The sequence below is a fragment of the Aquarana catesbeiana genome, linkage group LG05 (genome assembly GCF_042186555.1).
Source record: "Aquarana catesbeiana isolate 2022-GZ linkage group LG05, ASM4218655v1, whole genome shotgun sequence".
In the NCBI taxonomy this organism is placed as follows: Eukaryota; Metazoa; Chordata; class Amphibia; order Anura; family Ranidae; genus Aquarana; species Aquarana catesbeiana.
In genome coordinates, this window is record NC_133328.1 from 127790038 (window position 1) to 127806718 (window position 16681).

The following is a 16681-nucleotide window of genomic DNA, read 5'->3' on the forward strand; positions in this document are numbered from 1 at the left end:
TGACTGTGCGCCCTCTTCTGCCATCCTCTGGTGAATGCCAGATTTTTTTGCAATAGAATAGAAAGGATCAAGCGTCAAGAAAAAGGTGATCAACAAGGAGTACAGCAAACACTTATTATACGTATACAATGATGGAGGAGTCTACAGGCAGGGAGGTCGAATGAACAAAGTGGTCAGGCTAGATGGAGATGCACATGAGCAGCGTCTCTCCATGCAGATTGAGCACGTTCAATGATTTCTGAGTGGGACTAATACTTTGGATCTAATCTCACATTGTGTGTCGAGAACGATAAATTCCACCTTTCTCTTGTATAGGACAGTTGTAGTCAACATTTATGATATGGGGGGGCCTCAAGTGTGACCCTCAACATCACCAAAGGGCCGCACATAAAATCCAATATCAGAGACTGGAGACCCACAACAGGATGTAGTCAAAAAATAACAAGTATAGGCGCAATAACTCAGAATATCCACAGGATCAGATCTACACAAGTTATGAACCAAAAATCATTCAAATGATAAGGAGAAGAAATAACAATCCATATAGCAAGCACAAACCGATAGTCTATGTGTTGCTGTTAAATGAGGTGAAGGGGTAAAAACGTCCAGAAGGAGCAAGCAGGGCTGCCATCATGATAGGAAAGAAACCATATTCCTGAGGCTGAAAAACAACAAGTAGAGAGGCGCCTCTGGGTGCAGTCGTTTTTATAGGTAAAAATACTTTTAATAAAACATAGATAAACTCACATTACAGTGGTTAAAAGGCATGGTAGTATGTGTCATGGATGGCGCTTCCGATCCTGTGCCTATGGACAGTCTCTGCGGTGGATGTATAAACAGCTCTTCCGGATGTAGTAAGCCGGCTTCATACACGGAGGAGCGGCCTCAGAACGAGGCTGGGAGCACACGAGACCGCTGGCTGCAAGGGGATGACGTCATCAACAGTGGACGCGTTTCTTGGGCATGCGTGCTTGGATGGTTAGCAAGCCGCGCCCCTTTATCAACAGACAAATCTACTGACCATGCTAAGAGGTTTAAGTAGGGAAAGGGGGAGGGAACGGGGCGGGGAAAAGAGCTGAGAGGACAAAGAACAAGGGATGTGTATACAGCCCAATACTGATGAAAGTGACCGTGACATGTGTGGGCAGTGCAGAGAACGGAAAAAACGGAAAGGGACTAGAAGTGTCACCAAGGAAACTATGTGACCTAAAAAGAGAGGGACAACAAAGAGGAGGAAAGAAAAAAGGGGGAAGGGGTAAAGAATCCCTAAAATAGGGGAGAAGGAGGAAAAAAAGGGGGAGGGGAAGGGAGGGGGGAAAGAAAGGAAGGGAATGGGTAAGCCAGACTAGCAAACATCTATATCGCATCTCTGGAGGTCAAGATCTAGAGCATCTCAATATACAAATATCTAAAAAAATATATAAACAAATATATAAAATATTTATCCTAAAAGATATATATACACACAGAATGTGTATATATACAACATGCGTATGAAATACACTGGAATATATAAATGAAACAAGTGAATAAAATTACCTTACATGACATCATATGTGTGAAAAATATGAAAATTGCGGTATATGATGAGTAAGTAAATGTCAAATAATATAAGTGCCTGAATAGGCGTTAAAACAAGGACAGGGAAAAGAGGGACCATGAATAACGGAACCCGTGGATAATGGATACCTGTATTATTGGAAGTCCATGGTAATAAAATTATAACAATGGAAAAAATGCATGTATAAGTAAAAATTACACTACTGTGGGAAATATGAAAATTGCGGTATATAATGAGTAAGTAAATATCAGATAATATGAGTGCCTGAATGGGCATTAAAACAAAGACAGGGAAAGGAAGGACCATGAATCACGGAACCCATGGATAATGGATACCTGTATTATTGGAAGTCCATGTACTATATTTCAACAATGAAACTGGGAGAAGAAATAGTACCAAGTATTACAGTATGGTGGAAATTTCTATTCCTTCATTCATACCCCCAGGTGAAAGAACATCTAACTGGTAAATCCAGAACGTTTCACGGGCACATAGTTTCTTGAAACATTCTGCAGCTGGTAAAGATTTGGGGATTTGTTCAATAATGCCGCGTACACACGGTCGGACTTTTCGTCTACAAAAGTCCAACGGACGCTGACGGACTAAAGCTGGCTGGTAATCCGATCGTGTGTGGGCTTCTCCGGACTTTCAACGGACTTTTTTAGCCTAAAATCCGACGGACTTTAGATTTGAAGCATGCTTCAAATCTTTACGTCGTAAGTACGACGGACCCCGAAGTCCGCTCGTCTGTATGCTAGTCCGACGGACAAAAACCCATGCTAGGGCAGCTATTGGCTACCGGCTATGAACTTCCTTATTTTAGTCCGGTGTACGTCATCACGTACGAATCCGTCGGACTTTTGTGTGGTCGTGTGTAGGCAAGTCCGTTCGTTAGAAAGTCTGCTGCAAGTCCGCTGAAAGTCCGCCGGAAGTCTGTCGGACAGGCTGTCGGACTTTTGTAGACGAAAAGTCCGACCGTGTGTACGCGGCATAACACACACTTTAAGCCCTATAGTGGATTTCTGGTGGGCTTGGAAAAAATGTTTGGGCACACTATGTGCCACCTTCAGAGGATCAATCCCACCCTCAATAGATCTCCGATGTTCACCGAACCTAGTCCTAAGTGCTCGTATTGTGCGGCCTACATACAGTAGGCCACAAGGGCAAGATAATCCATAGATCACAAAATTGGAGGAGCAGTTATAAAAATCTTTCAACGTATAAGTGACCCCTTTAGTAGTGAACGATTTCTGGCCATGATGAACAAACCTACAGGTTTTGCACAATGGTTTACGACACTGAAACATCCCAACTAGTGGGATAAGTACAGGCTTGTTGGGAGAACAGTGTCTGGATCGGGTTTTAGTGGGGGCTATTTTCATCTTGAGGTTGGGAGCTCTATGATATGTGACCTTAGGTTTTTCAGAAATATAAGGTTTTAGCAGTGGATCTTGTAGTAAAATATTCCAATGATCCGCTAGAATTTTTTCCATTTTTTTAAATTGATAATGGAAAGTGGTGGTGAACCGTACTGTGTGATGATCGGGGTCCCGGGATGGTTTCGGAGGTTTGCCTTTTAGATAGTGCTTGAAAGCCTGATTGGTAAGAGCTGGAGGGTAGTCCTTGTCTTTGAACTTGTTTTTTAACAGGATACTCTGGTCAACGTAATCACATTCCCTGGTACAGTTCTGTCTTAATCGGCAGAACTGTCCCTTTGGAATGTTGTTGATCCACTGCAGGAGGTGGCAACTTTTATAGTGTAAAAAAGAAGAATTTCCCGCAGTCGGTTTAACATAGTTTTTGGAAACAATAGTGGATGTGGCTACATCGGCACTTAGCTCCAAATCGAGGAAGGGCAGCATGTCAGAACTGGCAACAAAGGTGAAAGAGAGGCCATACTGGTTGTCATTACAATTTTTAACAAAATCGTTAATCACATCGACATCGTCATCCCAAATGATGACGATGTCGTCAATGTAACGACCGAAAAACATAATGTGACGTGCATATGGGTTGTTGTGGAGAATGTGTAGATTCTCCCAATAGCTCATAGCCAAGTTGGCATAGGAGGGCGCAAAATTAGCCCCCATGGCTGTTCCCTGTATTTGGACATAGAATTCTTCATCAAATTGGAAGTAATTGTGCGTTAGGCAATATGAAGTAGCTTCCAAAATAAATGCCACCTGGCGGGGATTGATGAAGGGGTCATTAGGCCAAAGGCATGAGGAATCGATGTGTACAATGAGTTCACATCAAGTGAGAGCCAAGTATAAGTTGGCTCCCACTTGTATGCCGAAAAAGTTCCATCAAATGAGTCCCATCTCGAATATATGACTGTAATTTTTGAACAATGGGCTGGAGGAAATGGTCAATATATAAGCTAAGACCCGTAGTGATGCTGTCCATAGCTGCCACTATGGGTCTGCCGGGTGGGTTATCTAGGCTTTTGTGGACTTTGGGGAGGTGATAGAAATAAGGGATTTGGTAAAAATCTTTGAGAAGAAAGGACTTCTCAAATTTGTTGAGGATATCATTCTGAAAGGCCTCAGAGACCAAATTATTGACCTCTTTGGCATACTCGGAGGTTGGGTCGTTATTGATTTTATGATAAGTGGAAGTGTCAGAGAGCAGCCTTCTGGCCTCTGTGACATAATCTTTCTTGTCTTGCAGGACAATTCCACCACCCTTGTCCGCCGATTTTATGACCAAATCCTCTGCTTCCATTAGCGATTTAAGTGCCTTGATCTCTACAGGTGACAAGTTGTGGGTATTGGTGGCATTAGAGGATTGACAAAGCTTCTGAAAATCTGAAAATACAACCCTATAAAAACTCTCAATGTATGGGCCTTTGGCTTGTGAAGGATAAAAAATAGATTTTGGCTTGAAAGTGGTGTGAATGATGGGAGGGGAGGTAGCGGTGTGTTGGGTGCCCGTGAAACGTTCTGGATTTACCAGTTAGATGTTCTTTCACCTGGGGGTATGAACGAAGGAATAGAAATTTCCACCATACTGTAATACTTGGTACTATTTCTTCTCCCAGTTTCATTGTTGAAATATATAGTACATGGACTTCCAATAAAACAGGTATCCATTATCCATGGGTTCCGTGATTCATGGTCCTTCCTTTCCCTGTCTTTGTTTTAATGCCCATTCAGGCACTCATATTATCTGATATTTACTTACTCATTATATACCGCAATTTTCATATTTCCCACACCAGTGTAATTTTTACTTATACATGCATTTTTTCCATTGTTATAATTTTATCACCATGGACTTCCAATAATACAGGTATCCATTATCCACGGGTTCCGTTATTCATGGTCCCTCCTTTCCCTGTCCTTGTTTTAACGCCTATTCAGGCACTTGTATTATTTGACATTTACTTACTCATCATATACCGCAATTTTCATATTTTTCACACATATGATGTCATGTAAGGTAATTTTATTCACTTGTTTCAATTATATATTCCAGTGTATTTCTTTTCTCAAATATAATTTTTATTTCGGCAAAAGAAAGGGCAGAGCCCCAAATTCACAACATGTATAAGTGCAAAAGTTGAGGGCGCAGCCTCTTGTAATTAACATTGGAATTTACATTTGATGTGTTAACAGTTACATACTAGCATTGGAATTAGTACGTTGATCAGGATCGCTGCCCTTTTTAGACTTATCTGGGTAACCCCTTCCTCCTGCCTATTTTCTTTTAAGAGTGAGAGTAAGAAAAGTAAGTTAGAAGAGAGCTTAGCAAGAATGAAACAGGAGGGAGATGGATGGGGGAAGGAAGGAAGGGGGAGATTAGGCGGGGGTACACATGGAGGTGGCCACAGCCCCACGCGGGGTCGACGTATCAGATTGGCTAGTACAGTATTTTCAGTTTTCCTTAAGAAGAGTCTGTCCTTCCCTTGAGAATATAAAGGTCAGCCAGAGGGACCAGGTTTTAGTGTATAACTAATTTTTATGTCGTGCCGTAAGGATGAGATCCTCCATTTTCCTAATTTCCTCAACTTTCCTGACCCACATTCCTGTGGTTGGGGGTTTGATGGACTTCCATAGTAATGGAATACATGATTTCACTGCATCCAATAAATGTCCGATCAGGGATTTTTTATATTTTTTGCTTGTCATATCTGTCGCATGTAATAGGTAAGTACCCGGCTCCAAAGGTATGGGGCGCTCTGTGAAATTTTGTATCGTCTGTTGTATACTCTTCCAGTATTTATCTAATAAAGGACAGCTCCAGAAGATGTGTAAAATCGTCCCCCGTTCCCCATGACATCTCCAACATAACCCAGGGGAGGACGGGTAGAATTTCTGCAGTTTCGTGGGTGTATTGTACCATCTGGTGAGTATTTTGAAATTCGTTTCCTGCATCTTTGTACATATTGAGGATTTAAACGTAAAAAGGACAATATTTTGCTTTTGACGAGATGAGAATGCATTGTAAGTCCCTTTCCCATGTCCCCAACGCGGGTAGCTGATAATTTTCTGGTGGAGTGATCAGCAGCTGGTAGGTGGTCGACAGTGCGTGAGGTAGTACTCCCTCCTCCGAGCACAAAGCCTCAAAAATTGTCAGGGTCTGCGCAGGCCCCTCAGTAGGGGGTAACGTATTGAGGTAGTATTTGAGTTGTAGGGCTCTCAAAAAGTCCAAACCAAACTGCCCCTCTGGATTCATGAGTTCCTCCACTGTAGGCCACCTCCCATTCACCGCAAAGTGGGAAGACTGAGAGCATCCCCTGCTACTTAAAGATCTGAACATTGGGTCTGTGTGTCCTGGAGTGAAATCTGGTGTTCCCAAAATCGGACGTAGTGGGGAGTTGGGAGAAGTCAAGTTAGCACTTGTAAAAAGAGATGCACATATTTTGGATGTTACTCCAATGAGAGGGTGATTCTTGATCGTGCGTGGTAGAGAGTTATGGCACCAGGGTAATCTATTTAAAGGTATTTCACTTTGTGTCTGCTCAATTTGAGTCCATAATTTAATAGATTGGTGTCGAATCCAGTCTATCAGTCTGGTCAAATGGGTCGCCTGCTGGTATTTACGGAGGTTCGGAACCGCCAGGCCTCCGAATGTCTTGGGTAGTGTGATCAGTCTTTTGTTTAGTCTGGGACTTTTGTTTGCCCAGATAAAGTTTGAAAACAGGGCATTAGTTTGGTTAAAGAAATGGGAAGGTATATGAATTGGTAGGGCTTGTAATAGGTACAGAAACTTTGGTAAGATGCACATCTTTAGAATGTTACATCTACCAAACCAAGAATGTAATCCCTTGTTCCATGTTGTAAGAAGAGTCCTAACTGTGGATAGTAATGGAGGGAAGTTCAAGGCAAACAGCTGTGACAATTTAGGGGGGGATGTACGTGCCCAAGTATTTAATGGCTGTGTTCGTCCATTTAAAGTTAAAACTGTCTCTAAAAGTTGTCATGGCACTTGAGGATAGGCCCACTCCCATTGCTACCGATTTGGTAAAGTTTATCTTCATATTGGAGAGCTTACTATAAATTTGGAATTCTTGCATTAAATTGGGTACCGATACTATTGGGTTAGTTAGGGTGAATAACATGTCATCTGCATAAGCAGCGATTTTTTGCTGTGTCTCTCCCATCGTCACTCCGGTCACGTCCGGGTTTGCTCGCACAGTCCGCAGGAAGGGTTCCAATGACAGGGCGAAGAGGAGTGGCGACAATGGACAACCCTGGCGGGTTCCGTTCCTGATCTCAAAGGGATCCGATAAGACTCCATTCACACGAGCCCGAGCTGTGGGGTCCGCGTAAACCGAGTTGATCCAATTAATCATCCTGTTGCCCAGTCCGATATGTCTCAGAACAGATACCATGAAAGTCCAATCCACCCTGTCAAAGGCCTTCTCCGCGTCCGTGCCGAGGAAGACACAGGGAGTTTTATTCTGATTCACTACATGTAGAATGTTGAGTACTTTGATTGTATTATCCCTAGCCTCTCTTGTAGGTACGAACCCGACCTGATCCAAATGGACCAAAGAAGGGAGATATGTTTGGATTCTGATGGACAATATTTTCGTAAATATCTTGAGATCGAGGTTCAGTAGTGAGTAGTCCCTCTTTAGGAATTACTGTGATATGAGCTAATAACGTGTCCCTTGGCATGTGTAAGCCTGAACCCAGCGAGCTGAAGAAGTTTTGCAAGTGGTCTCCCAGTGCCGGCAGTAGGGTTTTGTAGTATTGGGCCGTAAGGCCATCCGGTCCCGGGGCTTTGCCCACCTTTAAGGATGCTACTGCTTTCTGTATTTCTTCTATAGTTATGTGTTCATCCAACAGCTCACTGGATTCCGCTGACAAGTGGGGCATACCAGACCTATATAAATAGTCGTCTATTTGTGGCCGTGTCGTGGATGGTGTCTGTAAGTTATAGAGTGAAGAATAAAATTCCCGGAACACCGAGGCTATTTTCTGTGGGTGTGAAACTCTCTGACCCGATGGTGATACAATACGTGGGATGTAGTTCGCAAGAGTCTGTTCTTTCAATGACTTGGCGAGAAGTTTGCCGCATTTGTTCCCGGATTCGTATGTGATCCTACGGCAGATTTGGAGCGAAGCCTTCGCCCTAAATTGCATTAAATCCGTTATTTTAGTTCGTAATTGTATAAGTTCTGCCTCCCCCTCTGAAGTCTGGGCGTGTTTGTGTCTTGCTTCTGCTAGATGTAGATCTTGGAGTAAGGATGTAATCTGTCGTGAACGCTCTCATTTAATGCGTGCTCCGTGTTTGATTAAGACCCCCCGGATTACCGCCTTGTGGGCTTCCCAAACAATTCCGGGGTCGCTGCCTGGGGTATTATTGGTTTTGAAATAATTATCTAGTTCTATCGAGACGTCTTTTAACACTTCTTCGTCTTGAAGAAGACTTTCATTTAGATGGCATGTTTTGGATCTGGAAGTGGTATTCTCCGTCAGGGCGTATGTTAGCATAACCGGGGCGTGGTCAGACCATGTAATTGACCCTATTTTGGAGTCTCGAAGGGGGTGTAATTGGGCATGTGGGATTAGAAAGTAATCAATCCTTGAGTAATTTTTGTGTGGGGTCGAGTAGAAAGTGTAATCGCGTTCAGTTGGGTGTAGAAGCCTCCACACATCTATCAGTTGTGTTCTATGTAGAGCCTGGAAATTCGTTTCCTAGAATTAGGCGTTACCGATGATTTCCCAGAGGAGGTATCCTCAGCAGGGATTAGTGGGACATTAAAATCGCCGCCTACTATGAGGTGGCCACTTGTGAATTCTAGGAGGATTTCCATGATTTTGTGAATAAAGTGGTCTTGGTGACAGTTCGGTACATAAATATTAGCGAGAGTCACTTGAACTCCCCCAATCTCCCCTTTAAGGAACATATATCTTCCCTCTGGGTCTGCTCTCATATCTGTACATTTCCAGGGGACTTTGTGTGAAATGAGTATAGACACTCCGCGGGTCTTGGAGGAGCCGTTAGTGGCATGATATGCTATTGGAAAGAGTCTGTTTTTTAAAATGGGAAGGTTACTGCTTTTAAAGTGGGTCTCCTGTAATAGGACTAGGTCTGCTCTGTGGTTTAAGTCTTGGAAAAGCATCTTTCTCTTTTCCAGTATGTTCAAGCCTTTTACGTTTAACGAGAGGATGTTTACCGCCTCCATGCTGCCCAAGATAGGAGAAAGGGGTTGGGTTCAGAAGGAAGGGGGGCTAATGGGAAGGAGAGGGGAGTGAGGGGAGGGATTAGAGATCAGAGGAAAAGATAAAGAGGAAAGAATATGAAATAGAATCTGAAGTCGAGGACTTAGTGTGATCGACTGAAAAACAAAATTTAAAGAGGTTGAAGATCGAGAGAAGATATAAGAGGTTTGAAAATGCAGAAACGCACTTATAAACTCTATTGAGAGTGGTCTATGTCAGTAGCACTAAGGTGCTATGACGCTCACCAGTATTAACTGGTAATTGAGCGCTGGCCTACTTGGGGTTTTGGAAAGGAATAACCAGAAGAACACTCACCGGTTCCCCCCTCCCACCCTTCTGTGGGACTGTATGTGTCATATTTGTAATTGAAAACGGCTGCAATATCTAATTGCAGATAAATGGCATGTGCAAAACTTTTAACATCAATTTCCATATAAGTAAAAGAAATCATTTCAAGCAATAATACGTTAAGCATAACATTTTAAACAGAGGATAATCTTACCCGAGCACAGGATAGGGTCCCTTTTAGGCCTAATTGCGTAAACCTGAGAGCAGCTTTTGACAGTAACATAAAAGGAAAACAGAAAGAAAACAGAAAAACAACTGCAACTTAAAACTGCTTCTCTTCCCATCCCCGTTGTGTATTGCTTAAACTTATTTCTCCTGTTGAAGAGGATTTCTAGTGGTAAATTCTCCTCACACTCTCCCTCTACCCCTGGCAGATCAAAGTACTTCAGGTAAATGAAACCGTCCCACAGGGATGGAGGTCACAATCCCACACATTTCTTATGGGCCCAGAGCTTCACCATATCCCCCCTCCCTTTGCCCCTCCCCCCATTTCATTAAGTCCTACATGTATGTACAGCTTCTCGCTCGCATCGTGTAACATCTGTTGCAAAATACAATACCCTGTCAGAGTTCGACCGGTCTGCAACTGCTTTTGCAGTTTCCTGATGCAATCTGATCTTCTCGCTTGCGGATGCTTCCAGTGTTCTACATAGAGCAGGTGTACAAATATAAACATGGGGTTAGGGTCCAAGGCAAAGAGGAAAAACCCTTACAGCTCATGCTAATATGGCCTAAATAGTTCCCAGAGTTCTATCATGAGCTCCTCCCTCCGGCTCTTTGCAGGGTAGTGGGGATTGCGATCCAACCATGTTCAGCTGTGCTGTCTTCCTACTCCTCTCTGGAATGTGAATGTGTGTAGGGGAGCAAGAGTCTCCTGTATTCGGGCATGACATTTCTAATTGCCTGAGAGTCAGTGGGGATAGGAGTACCCAGCTATCATACACAAAAGGGGGGGTCCGTCCATTGGCCAATCATTCTAAGAGTGTCAAAAGGCATGCTATGCTCGGGCAGAACCACACTCCTGTATGAAATCGCTAGACTTAGGACTCACGTGTCCCCTCGTTAGAAGGCGCCCTGGATCTTCTTCTGGAGCATTGCTGGCGAGGTGGTTGATGACGTTGAGTGTAGAGACCTGGTCTTCCTGTGGGACGGGGCACAATTGTCAGCCAATTTGGAACATCGATCGGTTCAGATCCTAAAAAGGTAAAAAGGGCCGGCAAGTCTGATGGGGTACGTAGGGTGAAAGAAGTCGTGGTGTTCCGAAAAGTGACCGCCAAAGGGTAGCCCCACCGATATGTGCAGCCTTGTCTTCTGGCAAGTTCCAGGACGGGTTTCAACAGCGCTCTCCTTTGAAGTGTGGCTCTGGAGAGGTCCGGAAGGATTTTAATTTCTGCTCCATCAAACATTGCTACTCCCTGCTTCCAGGCCTTGCGGAGGATGAGGTCTTTCTGGGTGTAACGTTGCACCCTACACAGAACGTCTCTGGGTCTGTCTGGATCTGTGGGTCTGGGACCTAGTGTCCTGTGGACACGGTCTAATTCGATAGTCGACTGCGGTGTGCCCAAGACCCCCTGGAAGATGGCTGTTACAGTTGCTTCCAAATCCTCCGCTCCGGTGGCCTCTGGAAGACCCCGCTGCCGCAGGTTGTTGCGGCGGCTGCGGTCCTCCAAATCCTCCAAATGGAGCTGCAGATCTACCGCCGTATCCGCCTGTGTCTCCTGCGATTGCTCCAGGGCTGGGATCCGCTGTGAAAGGGCAGAAATCGAGCTTTCTCCTGCCTCCACTCTGTCAGTTATTGTCTGTAATTCCACCCTTATCTCCTGTACGTCTCTGGCATGAGCTTCTTCTACTCGTTGGATAAGGGTCTCAATGTCCGATTTGGGCGGGAGGGCCTCAAAGTCTGCCTTAGTAGGCAGAGCCTGTAGAATAGCGCGGAGATCGTCGGGCATGTCTCCCATCTGCCTCTGATGGCCCGCCATGTCGGATCGGGATTCCCTGTCAGAGTCTGAGTTGCCTACCTCGATCGTCTGGGAGGGTGCAGACAAGGAGGGCGAAGCAGCTTCAGCCGTGGAATGTACACGTGGCGCTGAAACAATGGCGCCCGGTGAGCTCCTCTGTGAGTCCCGAAAGTAGCTTCTGATACTGCTCCGTGGGGTGGAATTCAGGTTGTTGCTCACCGATGCTCTTGTCCTGTATTTCCTCGGAGTTGGCATGCCGTGGAAATGAGTGAGTTAGCCGTCTTTTGTATGGGTAGGACGGGGGGAAGCCAGGAGCTCCTCAAAGACACTTCTTCACTCGGCCATTGCTAAGCCACGCCCCATTCCAGTGTATTTCATACGCAGGTTGTATATATACACATTCTGTGTGTATATATATCTTTTAGGATATATTTTTTAGGATATATATTTTATATATTTTTTTAGATATTTTTATATTGAGATGGTCTAGATCTTGACCTCCAGAGATGCGACATAAATGTTTGCTAGTCTGGCTTACCCATTCCCTTCCTTTCTTTCCCCCCTCCCTTCCCCTCCCCCTTTTTTTCCTCCTTCTCCCCTCTTTTAGGGATTCTTTACCCCTTCCCCCTTTTTTCTTTCCTCCTCTTTGTTGTCCCTCTCTTTTTAGGTCACATAGTTTCCTTGGTGACACTTCTAGTCCCTTTCCATTTTTTCCGTTCTCTGCACTGCCCACACATGTCAGAGTCACTTTCATCAGTATTGGGCTGTATACACATCCCTTGTTCTTTGTCCTCTCAGCTCTTTTCCCCGCCCCGTTCCCTCCCCCTTTCCTTAAACCTCTTAGCATGGTCAGTAGATTTGTCTGTTGATAAAGGGGCGCGGCTTGCTAACCATCCATGCGCGCATGCCCAAGAAACGCGTCCACTGTTGATGACGTCACCCCCCTGCAGCCAGCGGTCTCGTGTGCTCCCAGCCTCGTTCTGAGGCCGCTCCTCCGTATATGAAGCAGGCTTACTACATCCGGAAGAGCTGTTTATACATCCACTGCAGAGACTGTCCATAGGCACAGGATCGGAAGGGCCATCCATGACACATACTACCATGCCTGTTTTAACCACTGTAATGTGAGTTTATCTATGTTTTATTAAAAGTATTTTTACCTATAAAAACGACTGCACCCAGAGGCGCCTCTCTACTTGTTGTTATTTAGGATGTAGTCAAAGGCTATGGTCTGAGGCTGTAGACATAATACACTGGTTGATCAGAGACTGTGGACAGGTTACAAGAGATGGTCAAATAATGTGCATACAAGAGAATGTGCATGGTCAGACTGCAGAAAGAATACAAGAAATGGTTAGACTGTGGATATAATACAAGGGATAGTCAGAGACTGCATACAGGATACAATAGATAGTTAGAGACTGTGGATATACTGTAACACAGGAAATGGTCAGAGACAATGGACATAATGCAGGAGATGGTCAGAGACGGTGGACATAATACAGGAGGTGGTCAGAGACGGTGGACAGGATACAAAAGATGATCAGGGACTGTGCATATAATAAGAGATGATCAGAGACTGTGGGCATAATACAAAGAATTGTTCGAGACTATGGATTGGATACAATAGAAGGTCAGAGACTGTGGACACACTACAGGAGATGGTCAGAGACTGGAGACATATATTACATGAGACTATTAGAAACACTGTTTAAGGGAGAAGAGAGGAAATGGGACTTTAAATGAGGCCCACCATATCAATTAGAAAAGGAATGGGTACATACAGGTATATAAAAATATATATGTTTATTGGATTACAGTCTAAAATTCATTCAAGCTCTCAAAATTACATTGTAACAATAATTTGGTAGTCACATGACTTACACTTATATTATCTTGCTCATGGCATATACAGAAAATTAATTTACATATTAGACATAGTTAACAATGGGGATACATAGAAAAATGCATGTACAAGCGATAAAGCCAGATATATCTTGGTATCAATTAGCACTAGACGCGTTTCATGGCGTAACAGCCACTCATCAGGAGTGTGATATGATAATGTACTGTAAGAGAATATCAATTATTAATAATAGTGCCCTCTAAAAAGAGAAGGATAATAAGTCAAAAATTGATGACAGGTCAATGACTTACAACTCTGTCTCTGAGGATGAGCCCAACCTCTGCATGGGAACTGGTGGGGATCTCAGGTACGGTGTCTCCCCCGGGGTTGAGGCGGGAATACCCCACCAAGGACCTAGGAAGACAGAGAAAGGCCAGATGGCCACAGCATGGTCCAAGTGTACTGTGTGTGAACTGGGTCGTGCATATGTAATCTAAGGAGTAAAAAAGTAAAAAGAAAAGTGTAAATAAATAAATGAAAATAATGTGAGAGCTCTTTTATGTGTTCCCTCAATGGGGACTATATGCAAGGTGATAGTGGGCATGAATATACACACTAAACGAATGGTGGTAACCCATAAATGGTAAAAAACAAACAAAATTAATAGAAAACGTGATAAAATGACCCCCTTGTGTCTGGGTATCCTTCCAAGTGATAGGATCATGCAGAGTGAACCATCGGCCAGCTCCGGCCGTCATATACCCCCAGCCCAAGGCGGGGTCCCGCCAACGTCATACTATACGAGCCAAGGCAGCACGAGGGAGGCTAGGGGGCGGATCCCATCTGTGTGCGGCGTAACCACCAACTTCAGCGGATCCACGCCCACCTCGCCTGCGGCGCGAGATGGAAGAGATCGTCCCAGACAAATAGCGTCAAATGATGTCACGAGCGGGGCGTCAGTGCATGACGTCGATGTGCAAGAGGTCAATCCCCAACGCCACCAATGGGCGACGAGGAGGAGAAAACTGTCGCACATCGCAGCCCTGGAAGTGGACACAGTCCGACCCCCATCAAACCTGGACTGGGTCAGCCTGGTGGAAAAAAAAAAAATGATTTACACTTTTCTTTTTACTTTTTTACTCCTTAGATTACATATGCACGACCCAGCTCACACACAGTACACTTGGACCATGCTATGGCCATCTGGCCTTTCTCTGGCTGTCTTCCTAGGTCCTTGGTGGGGTATTCCCGCCTCAACCCCAGGGGAGACACCGTACCTGAGATCCCCACCAGTTCCCATGCAGAGGTTGGGCTCACCCTCAGAGACAGAGCTGTAAGTCATTGACCTGTCATCAATTTGACTTATCCTTTATCCTTCCCTTTTTAGAGGGCACTATTATTAATAATTGATATTCTCTTACAGTAAATTATTATATCACACTCCTGATGAGTGGCTGCTACGTCATGAAACGCGCCAAATGCTAATTGATACCAAGATATATCTGGCTTTATTGCTTGTACATGCATTCTATGTATCCCCATTGTTATCTATGTCTATTATGTAAATTCATTTACTGTATATGCCATGAGCAAGATAATATAAGTGTAAGTCATGTGACTACCAAATTATTGTTACAATGTAATTTTAAGGGGTTGAATGAATTTTAGACTGTGATCCAATAAACATATATATTTTTATATACCTGTATGTACCCATTCCTTTTCTAATGGATATGATGGGCCTCATTTAAAGTCCCATTTCCTCTCTTCTCCCTTAAACTTATATCAGGGATGGAGGCCTACCATTTGGCTGTACCAGGTCACACCCTTTTTCAATTAGAAACACTGCTACAACAAGGAAATGGAGAAACACAGATTTGTGTCTGCAGGAGCCCCACAAAGGGGCACCAGGGGTATAGGAGATACTCCCAAGAGGGTAAGAACAATTAACAATCAGATTAGTTACTGCATTCATATAAACTTCAGGCAAAGTTCTAAATGCAAATTGAAAGCGCAACTCCTGCTAAAAAAAAAATCTTTGTCAGATGAAGTCCTTCCCCCCCCCCCACAAAGTGACCAAAATGCAATAGTTTTGGCCACTGCAGCTTAAGGGCTCTTGTAAAGAATGTTTAGGTTTATCTTTATTTTACAAAGTTTTGGTAAAGCTAAAGGAGATTGTCATAGGCATTAGCATTATCCAGGGGCGGCACCAGGTGGGTTGTTGGGATGCCAGTGTAAACATCGGGTAGTTAGTACAGCGGCTCCTCCTGAGCTGTCAGTTCTCTTTTTATTCAGCCCGCTGGTGGCTGTGTATGGTGCGTATTATGCTTAAGTCAATTTACTTACAGTACAATCCTAGAAAAATTCAAGTAATTGAAGTCTTGAAGTGTTTTTTTTTTTTGCGAAGTGAGCTGCTAGCAGAACTTACATGTTCTTTTCTGTTGTGTGTGTTTTTTTTTGTTTTTCTTTTACAAAATGTTCTCCTTTTTGAGCTTCCTTTTCATATTGCCCCCTGGCCACACTGCCTGACCTAGGTATGTGGGTGTCAGTTGCGCGTGTGTGTTCTCCTCTTTGGAGTTAAATCCTTACTACTTGTCCTAGTGCGCTCTATGTTTGATGTTTATGTGTAATGCTTAGGTTGTAGAACCATAATCTTAAGTAGTTAGAAACAATAAATTGGTCTTGTGAAAGGGGGAACTCCTGCGCTGTCAAAGAGGGCCTACACTAAAGGACACTGCTGTGTACTGATCCAGACAGACAAATAAAACTAGAAAAGGGGTGGTGGTTGTGCTGTGATGAAGGAAAAGTGGGGAAAAAAGGGGTGGGGAGGGGCTACATAAATTACATGAAGAGATAAAACAGATTGACCTGAAAAGTGAGCCAAACACACTAATGGGCTCTAGATGCTGGAAAACATAAATAAGTGGAAAATACAAAATAGAAAATTGCTAGCATCAAAATAAGAAAATGCAGGCAAGAAATGCGTGATACATATGTATAACACTGGTGAATCAATGAATCAAGTAGATGCGACTTCCTAAATAAAACAGACCTTATAACTGCATGGATAAAAATGCTTACAAAATAAAAAACACCAACAATCCAATGGCACAAATGAATATGAGTGAATAAATAACAATCCAAAATAAATAAAGCAAAAACTAAGTCCAGAATGGGTATGGGCTAATATCACACTAGCACATGAGTGACAACTCTAACGAGCTGCAAGTGACAAGTCCCCAGGAGTAGATAAATAACAGTCCCATCACCAGGTAAAGAACTCGTAAATAAG